We start from the raw sequence: 17,500 nt of genomic DNA, 5'->3' as shown, positions 1-17,500 counted from the left end.
CACAAGAGGCGGCAGCCAGTCCCCAAACACCAGCCGGGGACCGGCCCACAAGAGGCGGCAGCCAGTCCCCAAACGCAAGCCAGGAGACGAACCACAAGAGGCGGCAGCCAGTCCCCAAACACCAGCCGGGGACCGGCCCACAAGAGGCGGCAGCCAGTCCCCAAACACCAGCCGGGGACCGGCCCACAAGAGGCGGCAGCCAGTCCCCAAACGCAAGCCAGGAGACGAACCACAAGAGGCGGCAGCCAGTCCCCAAACACCAGCCGGGGACCGGCCCACAAGAGGCGGCAGCCGGTCCCCAAACACCAGCCGGGGACCGGCCCACAAGAGGCGGCAGCCGGTCCCCAAACACCGGCCGGGGACCGGCCCACAGGAGGCGGCAGCCGGTCCCCAAACACCAGCCGGGGACCGGCCCACAAGAGGCGGCAGCCGGTCCCCAAACACCGGCCGGGGACCGGCCCACAGGAGGCGGCAGCCGGTCCCCAAACACCAGCAGGGGACCGGCCCACAAGAGGCGGCAGCCGGTCCCCAAACACCGGCCGGGGACCGGCCCACAGGAGGCGGCAGCCGGTCCCCAAACACCAGCCGGGGACCGGCCCACAAGAGGCGGCAGCCGGTCCCCAAACACCGGCCGGGGACCGGCCCACAGGAGGCGGCAGCCGGTCCCCAAACACCAGCCGGGGACCGGCCCACAGGAGGCGGCAGCCGGTCCCCAAACACCAGCCGGGGACCGGCCCACAGGAGGCGGCAGCCAGTCCCCAAACACTGGCCGGGGAGTGGCACAAATTCTAAGTCCACGAGCCCCTGGTGACCCGACAATCGGACTTAGTGCAATTTTCCAAGTGCTGCAAGCCATTGTTGGCAAGCAAAGTCAAGGGCCCGTTTTGAGCCACTAGGTGCGGCCTATGAAGTCCCCAAACACCGGCACGGTTTAAGACCACTAGGAGGTGGATTAAGAAAGGGGGTAGAACACTAGCCCGGGATTCAGCCACTAGTGGCGGGCACAATTCCCCAAACACCGGTCCGATAATACGCGCGCATATCCCCAAACAACCGGTCCGATAATACGCGCGCATATCCCCAAACACCGGCCCGATAAAACGCGCACAATTCCCCAAACACCGGCCCGGATTTCAGCCACTAGTGGCGGGCACAAGTCCCCAACACTAGCCAAGTTCTCAGCCACTAGTGGCGGGCACAATTCCCCAAACACCGGGTCCGATAATACGCGCGCATATCCCCAAACACCGGCCCGATAATACGCGCGCAATTCCCCAAACACCGGCCCGGATTTCAGCCCACTAGGTGGCGGGCACAAGTCCCCAAACACTAGCCAAGTTCTCAGCCACTAGTGGCGGGCACAATTCCCCAAACACCGGTCCGATAATACGCGCGCATATCCCCAAACACCGGCCCGATAATACGCGCACAATTCCCCAAACACCGGCGCAGATTTCAGCCACTATTGGCGGGCACAAGTCCCCCAACACTAGCCCGGGATTCAGCCACTAGTGGCGGGCACAAGTCCCCAAACACCGTCCGATAATACGCGCGCATATCCCCAAACACCGGCCCGATAATACGGCGCGCATATCCCCAACACCGGCCCGATAATACGCGCACAATTCCCCAAACACCGGCCCGGATTTCAGCCACTAGTGGCGGGCACAAGTCCCCAAACACTAGCCAAGTTCTCAGCCACTAGTGGCGGGCACAATTCCCCAAACACCGGTCGATAATACGCGCGCATATCCCAAACACCGGCCCGATAATACGCGCACAATTCCCCAAACACCGGCGCGGATTTCAGCCACTAGTGGCGGGCACAAGTCCCCAAACACTAGCCAAGTTCTCAGCCACTAGTGGCGGGCACGATTCCCCAAACACCGGTCCGATAATACGCGCGCATATCCCCAAACACCGGCCCGATAATACGCGCACAATTCCCCAAACACCGGCGCGGATTTCAGCCACTATTGGCGGGCACAAGTCCCCCAACACTAGCCCGGGATTCAGCCACTAGTGGCGGGCACGATTCCCCAAACACCGGTCCGAATAATACGCGCGCATATCCCCAAACACCGGCCCGATAATACGCGCACAATTCCCCAAACCACCGGCCCGGATTTCAGCCACTAGTGGCGGGCCACAAGTCCCCCAAACACTAGCCAAGTTCTCAGCCACTAGTGGCGGGCACAATTCCCCAAACACCGGTCCGATAATACGCGCGCATATCCCCAAACACCGGCCCGATAATACGCGCACAATTCCCCAAACACCGGCGCGGATTTCAGCCACTATTGGCGGGCACAAGTCCCCCAACACTAGCCCGGGATTCAGCCACTATTGGCGGGCACAAGTCCCCCAACACTAGCCCGGGATTCAGCCACTAGTGGCGGGCACGATTCCCCAAACACCGGTCCGATAATACGCGCGCATATCCCCAAACACCGGCCCGATAAAACGCGCACAATTCCCCAAACACCGGCCCGGATTTCAGCCACTAGTGGCGGGCACAAGTCCCCCAAACACTAGCCAAGTTCTCAGCCACTAGTGGCGGGGCACAATTCCCCAAACACCGGTCCGATAATACGCGCGCATATCCCCAAACACCGGCCCGATAATACGCGCACAATTCCCCAAACACCGGCGCGGATTTCAGCCACTAGTGGCGGGCACAAGTCCCCAAACACTAGCCAAGTTCTCAGCCACTAGTGGCGGGCACGATTCCCCAAACACCGGTCCGATAATACGCGCGCATATCCCCAAACACCGGCCCGATAATACGCGCACAATTCCCCAAACACCGGCGCGGATTTCAGACCACTATTGGCGGGCACAAGTCCCTCAACACTAGCCCGGATTTCAGCCACTATTGGAGGGCACAAGTCCCCCAACACTAGCCCAGTTCTCAGCCACTAGTGGCGGGCACAATTCCCCAAACACCGGTCCGATAATACGCGCGCATATCCCCAAACACCGGCCCGATAATACGCGCACAATTCCCCAAACACCGGCGCGGATTTCAGCCACTATTGGCGGGCACAAGTCCCCCAACACTAGCCCGGGATTTCAGCCACTAGTGGCGGGCACGATTTCCCCAAACACCGGTCCGATAATACGCGCGCATATCCCCAAACACCGGCCCCGATAATACGCGCACAATTCCCCAAACACCGGCGCGGATTTCAGCCACTATTGGCGGGCACAAGTCCCCCAACACTAGCCCGGGGATTCAGCCACTAGTGGCGGGCACGATTCCCCAAACACCGGTCCGATAATACGCGCGCATATCCCCAAACACCGGCCCGATAATACGCGCGCATATCCCCAAACACCGGCCCGATAATACGCGCACAATTCCCCAAACACCGGCGCGGATTTCAGCCACTATTGGCGGGCACAAGTCCCCCAACACTAGCCCGGGATTCAGCCACTAGTGGCGGGCACGATTCCCCAAACACCGGTCCGATAATACGCGCGCATATCCCCAAACACCGGCCCGATAATACGCGCACAATTCCCCAAACACCGGCGCGGATTTCAGCCACTATTGGCGGGCACAAGTCCCCCAACACTAGCCCGGGATTCAGCCACTAGTGGCGGGCACGATTCCCCAAACACCGGCCCGATAATACGCGCACAATTCCCCCAAACACCGGCGCGGATTTCAGCCACTAGTGGCGGGGCACAAGTCCCCCAACACTAGCCAAGTTCTCAGCCACTATTGGCGGGCACAAGTCCCCCAACACTAGCCCGGGATTCAGCCCTAGGGGCGGGCACGATTTCCCCAAACACCGGTCCGATAATACGCGCGCATATCCCAAACACCGGCCCGATAATACGCGCACAATTCCCCAAACACCGGCCCGGATTTCAGCCACTAGTGGCGGGCACAAGTCCCCAAACACTAGCCAAGTTCTCAGCCACTAGTGGCGGGCACAATTCCCCAACACCGGTCCGATAATACGCGCGCATATCCCCAAACACCGGCCCGATAATACGCGCACAATTCCCCAAACACCGGCGCGGATTTCAGCCACTATTGGCGGGCACAAGTCCCCCAACACTAGCCCGGGATTCAGCCACTAGTGGCGGGCACGATTCCCAAACACCGGTCCGATAATACGCGCGCATATCCCCAAACACCGGCCCGATAATACGCGCACAATTCCCCAAACACCGGCGCGGATTTCAGCCACTATTGGCGGGCACAAGTCCCCCAACACTAGCCCGGGATTCAGCCACTAGTGGCGGGCACGATTCCCCAAACACCGGTCCGATAATACGCGCGCATATCCCCAAACACCGGCCCGATAATACGCGCGCATATCCCCAAACACCGGCCCGATAATACGCGCACAATTCCCCAAACACCGGCCCGGATTTCAGCCACTAGTGGCGGGCACAAGTCCCCCAACACTAGCCCAGTTCTCAGCCACTAGTGGCGGGCACAATTCCCCAAACACCGGTCCGATAATACGCGCGCATATCCCCAAACACCGGCCCGATAATACGCGCACAATTCCCCAAACACCGGCGCGGATTTCAGCCACTATTGGCGGGCACAAGTCCCCCAACACTAGCCCGGGATTCAGCCACTAGTGGCGGGGCACGATTCCCCCAACACACCGGTCCGATAATACGCGCGCATATCCCCAAACACCGGCCCGATAATACGCGCACAATTCCCCAAACACCGGCGCGGATTTCAGCCACTAGTGGCGGGCACAAGTCCCCCAACACTAGCCCGGGATTCAGCCACTAGTGGCGGGCACAATTCCCCAAACACCGGTCCCGATAATACGCGCGCATATCCCCAAACACCGGCCCGATAATACGCGCACAATTCCCCAAACACCGGCGCGGATTTCAGCCACTATTTGCGGGGCACAAGTCCCCCAACACTAGCCCGGGATTCAGCCACTAGTGGCGGGCACGATTCCCCAAACACCGGTCCGATAATACGCGCGCATATCCCCAAACACCGGCCGATAATACGCGCACAATTCCCCAACACCGGCGCGGATTTCAGCCACTATTGGCGGGCACAAGTCCCCCAACACTAGCCCGGGATTCAGCCACTAGTGGCGGGCACGATTCCCCAAACACCGGTCCGATAATACGCGCGCATATCCCCAAACACCGGCCCGATAATACGCGCGCATATCCCAAAACACCGGCCCGATAATACGCGCACAATTCCCCAAACACCGGCCCGGATTTCAGCCACTAGTGGCGGGCACAAGTCCCCCCAACACTAGCCCAGTTCTCAGCCACTAGTGGCGGGCACAATTCCCCAAACACCGGTCCGATAATATACGCGCGCATATCCCCAAACACCGGGCCCGATAATACGCGCACAATTCCCCAAACACCGGCGCGGATTTCAGCCACTATTGGCGGGCACAAGTCCCCCAACACTAGCCCGGGATTCAGCCACTAGTGGCGGGCACGATTCCCCAAACACCGGTCCGATAATACGCGCGCATATCCCCAAACACCGGCCCGATAATACGCGCACAATTCCCCAAACACCGGCGCGGATTTCAGCCACTATTGGCGGGCACAAGTCCCCCAACACTAGCCCGGGATTCAGCCACTAGTGGCGGGCACGATTCCCAAACACCGGCCCGATAATACGCGCACAATTCCCCAAACACCGGCGCGGATTTCAGCCACTAGTGGCGGGCACAAGTCCCCCAACATAGCCAAGTTCTCAGCCACTATTGGCGGGCACAAGTCCCCCAACACTAGCCCGGGATTCAGCCACTAGTGGCGGGCACGATTCCCCAAACACCGGTCCGATAATACGCGCGCATATCCCCAAACACCGGCCCGATAATACGCGCACAATTCCCCAAACACCGGCCCGATTTCAGCCACTAGTGGCGGGCACAAGTCCCCAAACACTAGCCAAGTTCTCAGCCACTAGTGGCGGGCACAAATCCCCAAACACCGGTCCGATAATACGCGCGCATATCCCCAAACACCGGCCCGATAATACCGGCACAATTCCCCAAACACCGGCGCGGATTTCAGCCACTATTGGCGGGCACAAGTCCCCCAACACTAGCCCGGGATTCAGCCACTAGTGGCGGGCACGATTCCCCAAACACCGGTCCGATAATACGCGCGCATATCCCCAAACACCGGCCCGATAATACGCGCACAATTCCCCAAACAACCGGCCCGGATTTCAGCCACTAGTGGCGGGCACAAGTCCCCAAACACTAGCCAAGTTCTCAACCTTCAGCTGAGTATATGGCCTCCGAAAGGCCCATACATTCAGTCGGGTCCATGTATTTTCAGCGACAGCCGCAGTACCGCCAAAATCCATGCAGCGGCGCTGGATTTATGGCCTCCGAAAGGCCCATTCATTCAGACGGGGTCCATGTATTTTCAGCGACAGCCGCTAGTACCGCCAAAATCCATGCAGAGGCGCTGAGTTTATGGCCTCCGAAAGGCCCATCATTCAGACGGGTCCATGTATTTTCAGCGACAGCAGCAGTACCGCCAAAATCCATGCAGCGGCGCTGTATTTATGGCCTCCGAAAGGCCCATTCATTACCAACGGGGCTGCAGTAGCATCCCGCGGCACGCAGGGGCAGATATTGTGAGGAATTACATGGTAGTGGACGGAGCGCCCATGCATTTCCAATGGAGTGCAGTACCTCAAAAATCCGCTCCAAGCCACCGAACTTGAGGGCCCGACGTTCCCTCAACACTAGCCCAGTGCAATCGACATTTCGTTCTGTGTACATTGTTACACAGAATGACAATACAAGGGAATTATTATTATTATTATTATTATTATTATGTATTCAGCCACTAGTGGCGGGCACAATACCCCAAACACTGCCCGGCGCTGGCTGAGTTTATGGCCTCCGAAAGGCCCATACATTCAGACGGGTCCATGTATTTTCAGTTTTCCGTAGAGTCAGGTGTGATTGTTTGTTTAATTAGGTAGTTTGTGTTGGTGGACGGTGTTCCTAACTGTGGTGGCTTGTTGTAGAATGTGGGGCCCTGCGTTTGTGTTATGTTGATTTCTGGTAATTTACTTTTTACTAAGTAGTCTTTCAGGTTTTTGTTTCTTTTAAAGGCTGAGATGATTTTGTAATCTTGGATTATGCTTGTGTTCTGTAGTGTCTGATTTATATTTTGTCCATTCATTCAGACGGGTCCATGTATTTTCAGCGACAGCCGCAGTACCGCCAAAATCCATGCAGCGGCGCTGAGTTTATGGCCTCCGAAAGGCCCATTCATTCAGACGGGTCCATGTATTTTCAGCGACAGCCGCAGTACCGCCAAAATCCATGCAGCGGCGCTGGGTTTATGGAATCCGAAAGGCCCATTCATTCAGACGGGTCCATGTATTTTCAACGACAGCCGCAGAGTACCGCCAAAATCCATGCAGCGGCGCTGGATTTTAGGCCTCCGAAAGGCCCATTCATTCAGACGGGTCCATGTATTTTCAGCGACAGCCGCAGTACCGCCAAAATCCATGCAGAGGCGCTGAGTTTATGGCCTCCGAAAGGCCCATTCATTCAGACGGGTCCATGTATTTCAGCGACAGCAGCAGTACCGCCAAAATCCATGCAGCGGCGCTGTATTTATGGCCTCCGAAAGGCCCATTCATTACCAACGGGGCTGCAGTAGCATCCCGCGGCCACGCAGGGGCAGATATTGTGAGGGAATTACATGGTAGTGGACGGAGCGCCCATGCATTCCAATGGGAGTGCAGTACCTCAAAAATCCGCTCCAAGCCACCGAACTTGAGGGCCCGACGTTCCCTCAACACTAGCCCAGTGCAATCGACATTTCGTTCTGTGTACATTGTTACACAGAATGACAATACAAGGGAATTATTATTATTATTATTATTATTATTATGTATTCAGCCACTAGTGGCGGGCACAATACCCCAAACACTGGCCCGGCGCTGGCTGAGTTTATGGCCTCCGAAAGGCCCATACATTCAGACGGGTCCATGTATTTTCAGTTTTCCGTAGCAGGTTGTGATTGTTTGTTTAATAGGTAGTTTTGTGTTGGTGACGGTGTTCCTAACTGTGGTGGCTTGTTTGTAGAATGTGGGGCCCTGCGTTTGTGTTATGTTGATTTCTGGTAATTTACTTTTTACTAAGTAGTCTTTCAGGTTTTTGTTTCTTTTAAAGGCTGAGATGATTTTGTAATCTTGGATTATGCTTGTGTTCTGTAGTGTCTGATTTATATTTTGTCCATTCATTCAGGACGGGTCCATGTATTTTCAGCGACAGCCGCAGTACCGCCAAAATCCATGCAGCGGCGCTGAATTTATGGCCTCCGAAAGGCCCATTCATTCAGACGGGTCCATGTATTTTCAGCGACAGCCGCAGTACCGCCAAAATCCATGCAGAGGCGCTGAGTTTATGGCCTCCGAAAGGCCCATTCATTCAGACGGGTCCATGTAGTTTCAGCGACAGCAGCAGTACCGCCAAAATCCATGCAGCGGCGCTGTATTTATGGCCTCCGAAAGGCCCATCATTACCAACGGGGCTGCAGTAGCATCCCGCGCCACGCAGGGGCAGATATTGTGAGGGAATTACATGGTAGTGGACGGAGCGCCCATGCATTTCCAATGGGAGTGCAGTACCTCAAAAATCCGCTCCAAGCCACCGAACTTGAGGGCCCGACGTTCCCTCAACACTAGCCCAGTGCAATCGACATTTCGTTCTGTGTACATTGTTACACAGAATGACAATACAAGGGAATTATTATTATTATTATTATTATTATTATGTATTCAGCCACTAGTGGCGGGCACAATACCCAAACACTGGCCCGGCGCTGGCTGAGTTTATGGCCTCCGAAAGGCCCATACATTCAGACGGGTCCATGTATTTTCAGTTTTCCGTAGCAGGTGTGATTGTTTGTTTAATTAGGTAGTTTGTGTTGGTGACGGTGTTCCTAACATGTGGTGGCTTGTTTGTAGAATGTGGGGCCCTGCGTTTGTGTTATGTTGATTTCTGGTAATTTACTTTTTACTAAGTAGTCTTTCAGGTTTTTGTTTCTTTAAAGGCTGAGATGATTTTGTAATCTTGGATTATGCTTGTGTTCTGTAGTGTCTGAGTTATATTTTGTCCATTCATTCAGACGGGTCCATGTATTTTCAGCGACAGCCGCAGTACCGCCAAAAATCCATGCAGCGGCGCTGAATTTATGGCCTCCGAAAGGCCCATTCATTCAGACGGGTCCATGTATTTTCAGCGACAGCCGCAGTACCGCCAAAATCCATGCAGAGGCGCTGAGTTTATGGCCTCCGAAAGGCCCATTCATTCAGACGGGTCCATGTATTTCAGCGACAGCAGCTAGTACCGCCAAAATCCATGCAGCGGCGCTGTATTTATGGCCTCCGAAAGGCCCATTCATTACCAACGGGGCTGCATGTAGCATCCCGCGGCCACGCAGGGGCAGATATTGTGAGGGAATTACATGGTAGTGGACGGAGCGCCCATGCATTTCCAATGGGAGTGCAGTACCTCAAAAATCCGCTCCAAGCCACCGAAACTTGAGGGCCCGACGTTCCCTCAACACTAGCCCAGTGCAATCGACATTTCGTTCTGTGTACATTGTTACACAGAATGACAATACAAGGGAATTATTATTATTATTATTATTATTATTATGTATTCAGCCACTAGTGGCGGGCACAATACCCCAAACACTGGCCCGGCGCTGGCTGAGTTTATGGCCTCCGAAAGGCCCATACATCAGACGGGTCCATGTATTTTCAGTTTTCCCGTAGCAGGTGTGATTGTTTGTTTAATTAGGTAGTTGTGTTGGTGACGGTGTTCCTAACTGTGGTGGCTTGTTTGTAGAATGTGGGGCCCTGCGTTTGTGTTATGTTGATTTCTGGTAATTTACTTTTTACTAAGTAGTCTTTCAGGTTTTTGTTTCTTTTAAAGGCTGAGATGATTTTGTAATCTTGGATTATGCTTGTGTTCTGTAGTGTCTGATTTATATTTTGTCCATTCATTCAGACGGGTCCATGTATTTTCAGCGACAGCCGCAGTACCGCCAAAATCCATGCAGCGGCGCTGATTTATGGCCTCCGAAAGGCCCATTCATTCAGACGGGTCCATGTATTTTCAGCGACAGCCGCAGGTACCGCCAAAATCCATGCAGAGGCGCTGAGTTTATGGCTCCGAAAGGCCCATTCATTCAGACGGGTCCATGTATTTTCAGCGACAGCAGCAGTACCGCCAAAATCCATGCAGCGGCGCTTGTATTTATGGCCTCCGAAAGGCCATTCATTACCAACGGGGCTGCAGTAGCATCCCGCGGCCACGCAGGGGCAGATATTGTGAGGGAATTACATGGTAGTGGACGGAGCGCCCATGCATTTCCAATGGGAGTGCAGTACCTCAAAAATCCGCTCCAAGCCACCGAACTTGAGGGCCCGACGTTCCCTCAACACTAGCCCAGTGCAATCGACATTTCGTTCTGTGTACATTGTTACACAGAATGACAATACAAGGGATTATTATTATTATTATTATTATTATGTATTCAGCCACTAGTGGCGGGCACAATACCCCAAACACTGGCCCGGCGCTGGCTGAGTTTATGGCCTCTTGAAAGGCCCATACATTCAGACGGGTCCATGTATTTTCAGTTTCCGTAGCAGGTGTGATTGTTTGTTTAATTAGGTAGTTTGTGTTGGTGACGGTGTTCCTAACTGTGGGTGGCTTGTTTTGTAGAATGTGGGGCCCTGCGTTTGTGTTATGTTGATTTCTGGTAATTTACTTTTTACTAAGTAGTCTTTCAGGTTTTTGTTTCTTTTAAAGGCTGAGATGATTTTGTAATCTTGGATTATGCTTGTGTTCTGTAGTGTCTGATTTATATTTTGTCCATTCATTCAGACGGGTCCATGTATTTTCAGCGACAGCCGCAGTACCGCCAAATCCATGCAGCGGCGCTGGATTTATGGCCTCCGAAAGGCCATTCATTCAGACGGGTCCATGTATTTTCAGCGACAGCCGCAGTACCGCCAAAATCCATGCAGAGGCGCTGAGTTTATGGCCTCCGAAAGGGCCATTCATTCAGACGGGTCCATGTATTTTCAGCGACAGCAGCAGTACCGCCAAAATCCATGCAGCGGCGCTGTATTTATGGCCTCCGAAAGGCCCATTCATTACCAACGGGGCTGCAGTAGCATCCCGCGGCCACGCAGGGGCAGATATTGTGAGGAATTACATGGTAGTGGACGGAGCGCCCATGCATTTCCAATGGGAGTGCAGTACCTCAAAAATCCGCTCCAAGCCACCGAACTTGAGGGCCCGACGTTCCCTCAACACTAGCCCAGTGCAATCGACATTTCGTTCTGTGTACATTGTTACACAGAATGACAATACAAGGGAATTATTATTATTATTATTATTATTATGTATTCAGCCACTAGTGGCGGGCACAATACCCCAAACACTGGCCCGGCGCTGGCTGAGTTTATGGCCTCTGAAAGGCCCATACATTCAGACGGGTCCATGTATTTTCAGTTTTCCGTAGCAGGTGTGATTGTTTGTTTAATTAGGTAGTTTGTGTTGGTGACGGTGTTCCTAACTGTGGTGGCTTGTTTGTAGAATGTGGGGCCCTGCGTTTGTGTTATGTTGATTTCTGGTAATTTACTTTTTACTAAGTAGTCTTTCAGGTTTTTGTTTCTTTAAAGCTGAGATGATTTTTGTAATCTTGGATTATGCTTGTGTTCTGTAGTGTCTGATTTATATTTTGTCCATTCATTCAGACGGGTCCATGTATTTTCAGCGACAGCCGCAGTACCGCCAAAATCCATGCAGCGGCGCTGGATTTATGGCCTCCGAAAGGCCCATTCATTCAGACGGGTCCATGTATTTTCAGCGACAGCCGCAGTACGCCAAAATCCATGCAGAGGCGCTGAGTTTATGGCCTCCGAAAGGCCCATTCATTCAGACGGGTCCATGTATTTTCAGCGACAGCAGCAGTACCGCCAAAATCCATGCAGCGGCGCTGTATTTATGGCCTCCGAAAGGCCCATTCATTACCAACGGGGCTGCAGTAGCATCCCGCGGCCACGCAGGGGCAGATATTGTGAGGGAATTACATGGTAGTGGACGGAGCGCCCATGCATTTCCAATGGGAGTGCAGTACCTCAAAAATCCGCTAGAGGGCCCCGAACTTGAGGGCCCGGCGTTCCCTCAAGTGCCGATTTTATACCCCCTTCTCCAGCCGACAGCCAGAATTATATTAGGGACTCGCAATTTTGAGAGGTGAGCACCAGGGCTAATCAGCGGCCACCCGTGACCATTGAGTCCGACAGAGCAGAGGCTAGGGGCGGCCTCGCATCTCGCAATTACCGAGGGAAGATGCCGGTTCTCGAAAAATTTCTAAGTTTTTCAAATTTTAAAGTATTGAAGTATTTAGGGCGCTTCCCGCGGCCCTGGCTTTTGCATGTACCCCTCTAAGCTCCGGTTCTCGAAAAATGTCTAAGTTTTTCAAACTTTAAAGTATTGAAGCCGGACTTCCGCGGAGGCTGACAGGGGGCCTCCATCGAAGCACCCTTCACCCCCGGGTGAGCCGGCGTCGGCCCACGGGCCTGCCGGTTCCCCAACTGAGCGATTGGCACACGAGACCCGCCTCGGAGGGCCCACGTCGGCCGGCGCAAGCCGGTGTTCTGGGCGTGCGGCTCCTCCGGCTTTGCGGGTCAAGCTCCAGCGCCGAGGATACTAGGCAAACGTTGGGCCCCCCCGAGCCGAGTGGATACCCGCCTCAGAAAGAGCTGGGGCGGTACGTACGGACGGCCTCACTAAGAGGGAACGGAAGCTACTAAAGCACACGTATAACTGTCCGATGTGCGAACGAAAGTGAGGCCGGACGAATCCGATACGAGTTACGAGTGAGGCGGGATCCACGGCTGGCACTCGCGGGGCCCTCTTGCGAAACCATGCCTCGGCGTGAACCTTTTGGCGGCAGAACCAAGACGAACCGAGGTCGAGCTTCCGTCTCGAGCCACACCCAGACGTCCGACCGTCGCGGAGCCCGACGCCACGCGTGCTAGGGCTCCGCGCGAAACATCGTTTCACGACACCCGCTCGTCAGCCCGTCCGAACGTATACGAGTGTCGCGCGGCCCCCCGGGCCCGGCTGTAGCCACAGCCTCGTCCCGGACCAGGGCCGCACCGCCACCAGCAGCGCCCCCCCGGCGGCAGACGCACTCTGGTTGATCCTGCCAGTAGCATATGCTTGTTTTCAAGATTAAGCCATGCATGTCTAAGTACGAATGGCCAGTACAGTGAAACTGCGAACGGCTCATTAAATCAGTTATGGTTCCTTTGATCGCTCCACCGTTACTTGGATAACTGTGGCAAATCCAGAGCTAATACATGCAAACGAGCGCCGACTCGCGGGCGGGGCTCCGGCCTCGCCCCGGGGACGCGTGCATTTATCAGACACAAAAACCCACGCGGTGTCCGGCGGGCGGGGGCTCAGCCGTCGCGCGCGTCCCCCGCGTCCGGCCTCCGCCTCTCCGGGCGGGGGCGTAAGCGGCGCGGGCGGCTCCGCGCGCGCCGGTCCTCGTTCCGCCGGCCCGGCCCCCCCTTTGTGTTGACTCAGGATAACCTCGTGCCGATCGCTCGCCCACCCGAGGCGGCGACGACTCATTCGAATGTCTGCCCTATCAACTTTCGATGGTAGACTCTGCGCCTACCATGGTGACCACGGGTAACGGGGAATCAGGGTTCGATTCCGGAGAGGGAGCATGAGAAACGGCTACCACATCCAAGGAAGGCAGCAGGCGCGCAAATTACCCACTCCCGACACGGGGAGGTAGTGACGAAAAATAACAATACGGGACTCGTTCGAGTCTCCGTAATTGGAATGAGCCGAACACAAACCCATCGGCCAGCATCCATTGGAGGGCAAGTCTGGTGCCAGCAGCCGCGGTAATTCCAGCTCCAATAGCGTATTTTAAAGTTGCTGCAGTTAAAAAGCTCCTAGTTGGACCCCGGGACGCGAGCTGACGGTCCGCCGCGAGGCGTGCATCCGTCTGTCCCAGCCCCTGCCTCTCGGCAAAAGCCCCCGTGATGCCCTTCGCTGGGTGTCACTCGCGGGGCCCGAAGCGTTTACTTTGAGGAAATTAGAGTGTTCAAAGCAGGCCACACGGCCGCCCCTGCATATCGCAGCTGGGAATAATGGAATAGGACTCCGGTTCTATTTTGTGGGTTGTCATGAACTGGGGCCATGATTAAGAGGGACGGCCGGGGGCATTCGTACTGCGCCGCTAGAGGTGAAATTCTTGGACCGGCGCAAGACGGACGAGAGCGAAAGCATTTGCCAAGAATGTTTTCATTAATCAAGAACGAAAGTCGGAGGTTCGAAGACGATCAGATACCGTCCTAGTTCCGACCATAAACGATGCCGACTCGCGATCCGGCGGCGTTATTCCCATGACCCGCCGAGCAGCACCCGGGAAACCGACCAAGTGTCTGGGTTCCGGGGGGAGTATTGTTGCAAAGCTGAAACTTAAAGGAATTGACGGAAGGGCACCACCAGGAGTGGAGCATGCGGCTTAATTTGACTCAACACGGGAAACCTCACCCGGCCCGGACACGGAAAGGATTGACAGATTGAAGGCTCTTTCTCGATACCGTGGGTGGTGGTGCATGGCCGTTCGTAGTTGGTGGAGCGATTTGTCTGGTTAATTCCGATAACGAACGAGACTCAAACATACTAAATAGTACCGCGGCCCCCCGCGCGGTCGGCGGCAGAAAACTTCTTAGAGGGACAAGTGGCTCTCAGCCACACGAGAATGAGCAATAACAGGTCTGTGATGCCCTTAGATGTCCGGGGCTGCACGCGCGCCACACTGAGCGTATAAGCGCGTCGTCTATCCCCGCGCCGGCAGGCGCGGGTAATCCTATGAACCCCGCTCGTGACAGGGCCTGGGGATTGCAATTATTTCCCACCAACGAGGAATTCCCAGTAAGCGCGGGTCATTAGCCTGCGTTGATTAAGTCCCTGCCCTTTGTACACACCGCCCGTCGCTACTACCGATCGGATGGCTTAGTGAGGTCCTCGGATAGTCCCCGCCGGGGCCGGCCCCGGCTCCGGCGGTGTGCCAGAAGACGGTCGAACTTGACTATCTAGAGGAAGTAAAAGTCGTAACAAGGTTTCTGTAGGTGAACCTGCAGAAGGATCATTAACGTACGAGCGGCAGCAGATCCGCCTCGGTACACCCCCGACGAGCCAGACGCCGAGGGCGGCGGGTCGTCGCAGGCGGAGGAAGAGGGTAGACCGGGACGGGACGGGACGGGGGGCGCGGCGCGGGTCACTCCCGGGCCGCGCGTCGGAGCGAGTTCGGCGGGCGCCACGCGGCGCGGCGCGACGCGAGAAAAGGCGGCGGGCGATGTCGCGCTACCTCCGTGCGAGCGGGGTAGCGCGCTCGTCCGACGACCCCAGTAGCGCGGCGCGGCGCGACGACAGGCGACCGCCAGCGACGGGCGAAAGGCGGCGGCCGTGCGCGGGACCCCCGTAACCGGGGAATCCCCCTCTGCCGACGACCCTAGCTCGGCGCGGTTCTCGCGCTTCCGGCGCGCGCTTCCGGGGCGGCACTCGCCTCGACGACCTCCCGTCCTTTAAAGGTAACGGTTCGGGCCGGCGCCCCGGCGTCCGTCCGCCCGTCGGTGTCGCGTGTCCGTGCGGCGCGGGGCTGCTCTCGGCGAGGGTCGCCGAGCAAGCGGATCCCCGCACGGATCACAACGGCCGTATGGCGGCGGCGTCGGGACGCCCGCCCGAGACGAAGGTTCAGGGCGACGAAACGGTGCTCCCACCGGCTACCTTTTTCCCCGGCCAAACGCGTCCGTCGGCCGGAGCCCTCGAGGGGCCGCGTAGCGCGCGCGTGGGCCGGCCCCCGGACACCGGAGTCCCTCCCGGGGCTCCGGACACCGGGGGTTCGGTTCCGCGCGGTCCGCCGCGGTCTCCTCTGTCCATCCATAGTCCGGGCAGGCCGCGGCCGGGTCGGGGGCCAGTCCCCCCTCGGTGTCAGCGCGGTCGCGCCGCCCTTGTAAACCAAACCCACTCGCTGACGGGTAGCAACACCCAAAGCGTCGCTTCGCGGCGCGGCGGGGCTTCCAAGTCGGATGGCCTTCCGGGGTCCGGGTAGGAGACGCCGGGGGCCGGCCTCAGCGCCGAGCCCCCGACCTACCCGGCGAGTCCGGTCGCCGAGTCGTGTCAGGCCCGAGCGGGAGACGCCGGGCGCCGGCCTCAGCGCCGAGCGCCCGACCTACCCGGGCCGACGCACGTCTCGGGCGCCGTCGCGGCCCCGAGCGGGAGACGCCGGGCGCCGGCCTCAGCGCCGCGCGCCCGACCCGCTCGGCTCGTCGCGGCGTCGCGCGTATCGCGCCCGTCGGTAACCGCGCCGCGGGTTAGGGGCTCGCTCGCGGGAGCGACCGAACGGCACCCGCGGCGCGTTCGTCTCCGGTACAAACCCTGTCGTGAATTTGTCTCCGATCGTCCCGGGCGGACGTAAAAGGGCCCAAACGTACGACTCTTAGCGGTGGATCACTCGGCTCGTGCGTCGATGAAGAACGCAGCTAGCTGCGAGAACTAATGTGATTTGCAGGACACATTGATCATCGACACTTTGAACGCACATTGCGGCCCCGGTTTTACCCCGGGGCCACGCCTGTCTGAGCGGCGCTTTCCAATCGATCGGACGCGGGCCGGGCCCTCCGCGACATTCCGCCGGTCCGTCCGGCGGGTGGCGCGAGAACCCGGTCCGCGCGGGCGAGGCTCGGGCCCTCCGCGACATTCCGCCGGTCCGCCCGGCGGGTGGCGCGCGACCCGTGTCCCCGCCCACTCCGCGGCTGGGGTTTCGCAGGGACCCCCGTCCCTTCGTACCCTCAAATACAGACTCGGGCGGCGCTCCGTGTCCGTCCGCCCGTCGGTGTCGCGCGTCCGCGCGTCCGGAGGTGCTTCTCGGCTGCCGGTGAGTACGGCTGGTACTTAGCATACCGAGAAGGTGCTCCGCGCGCGCGGCTCCGCGCGGCGGCCCGTATGGCGGCGGCGCTCGGCGCCCTCCTCAGGTAAAGGTCCCGGTCGGCGCCTCGGCGTCCGTCCGCCCGTCGGTGTCGCGTGTCCGTGCGGCGCGGGGCTGCTCTCGGCGAGGGTCGCCGAGCAAGCGGATCCCCGCACGGATCACAACGGCCGTATGGCGGCGGCGCCGGTCCCGGCGCCGGCCCCGACCGCACAGCTCTACGCGCACGCCCTCAGATCAGACGAGACGACCCGCTGAATTTAAGCATATTACTAAGCGGAGGAAAAGAAACTAACCAGGATTCCCTCAGTAGCGGCGAGCGAAGAGGGAAAAGCCCAGCGCCGAATCCCCGCCCTGCGGTAGGGCGAGGGAAATGTGGCGTACGGAAGGCCGCTTTAGCCCGGCGCCGCTCGGGGGCCCGAGTCCTTCTGATAGAGGCTCAGCCCAGGGACGGTGT

The 17,500-nt window shown here is 57.5% G+C and overlaps 3 non-coding genes across 3 annotated transcripts in view; all 3 read left to right on the top strand.

The window, feature by feature from the left end:
- The first annotated feature begins 13,223 nt into the window (after positions 1 to 13,223).
- Positions 13,224 to 15,210, top strand: LOC148345159 (18S ribosomal RNA). Its single transcript, XR_015848792.1, has one exon. It is a non-coding gene; the product is annotated as an 18S ribosomal RNA (ribosomal RNA).
- Positions 15,211 to 16,552: 1,342 nt separating this feature from the next.
- On the top strand, positions 16,553 to 16,706 carry LOC148345158 (5.8S ribosomal RNA). Its single transcript, XR_015848786.1, has one exon. It is a non-coding gene; the product is annotated as a 5.8S ribosomal RNA (ribosomal RNA).
- A 564-nt stretch (positions 16,707 to 17,270) lies between these two features.
- Positions 17,271 to 17,500, top strand: part of LOC148345157 (28S ribosomal RNA) — a 4,529-nt gene continuing 4,299 nt past the window's right edge. Inside the window, exon 1 of the ribosomal RNA XR_015848787.1 lies at positions 17,271 to 17,500. This exon is cut by the window's right edge and continues 4,299 nt beyond it. This is a non-coding gene — a ribosomal RNA (28S ribosomal RNA).

The sequence above is a fragment of the Urocampus carinirostris genome, unplaced genomic scaffold (genome assembly GCF_059441175.1).
Source record: "Urocampus carinirostris isolate Australia breed hairy pipefish unplaced genomic scaffold, RoL_Ucar_1.0 HiC_scaffold_82, whole genome shotgun sequence".
NCBI classification, from domain to species: domain Eukaryota; kingdom Metazoa; phylum Chordata; class Actinopteri; order Syngnathiformes; family Syngnathidae; genus Urocampus; species Urocampus carinirostris.
This window is presented reverse-complemented; position numbering and strand designations above follow the sequence as displayed.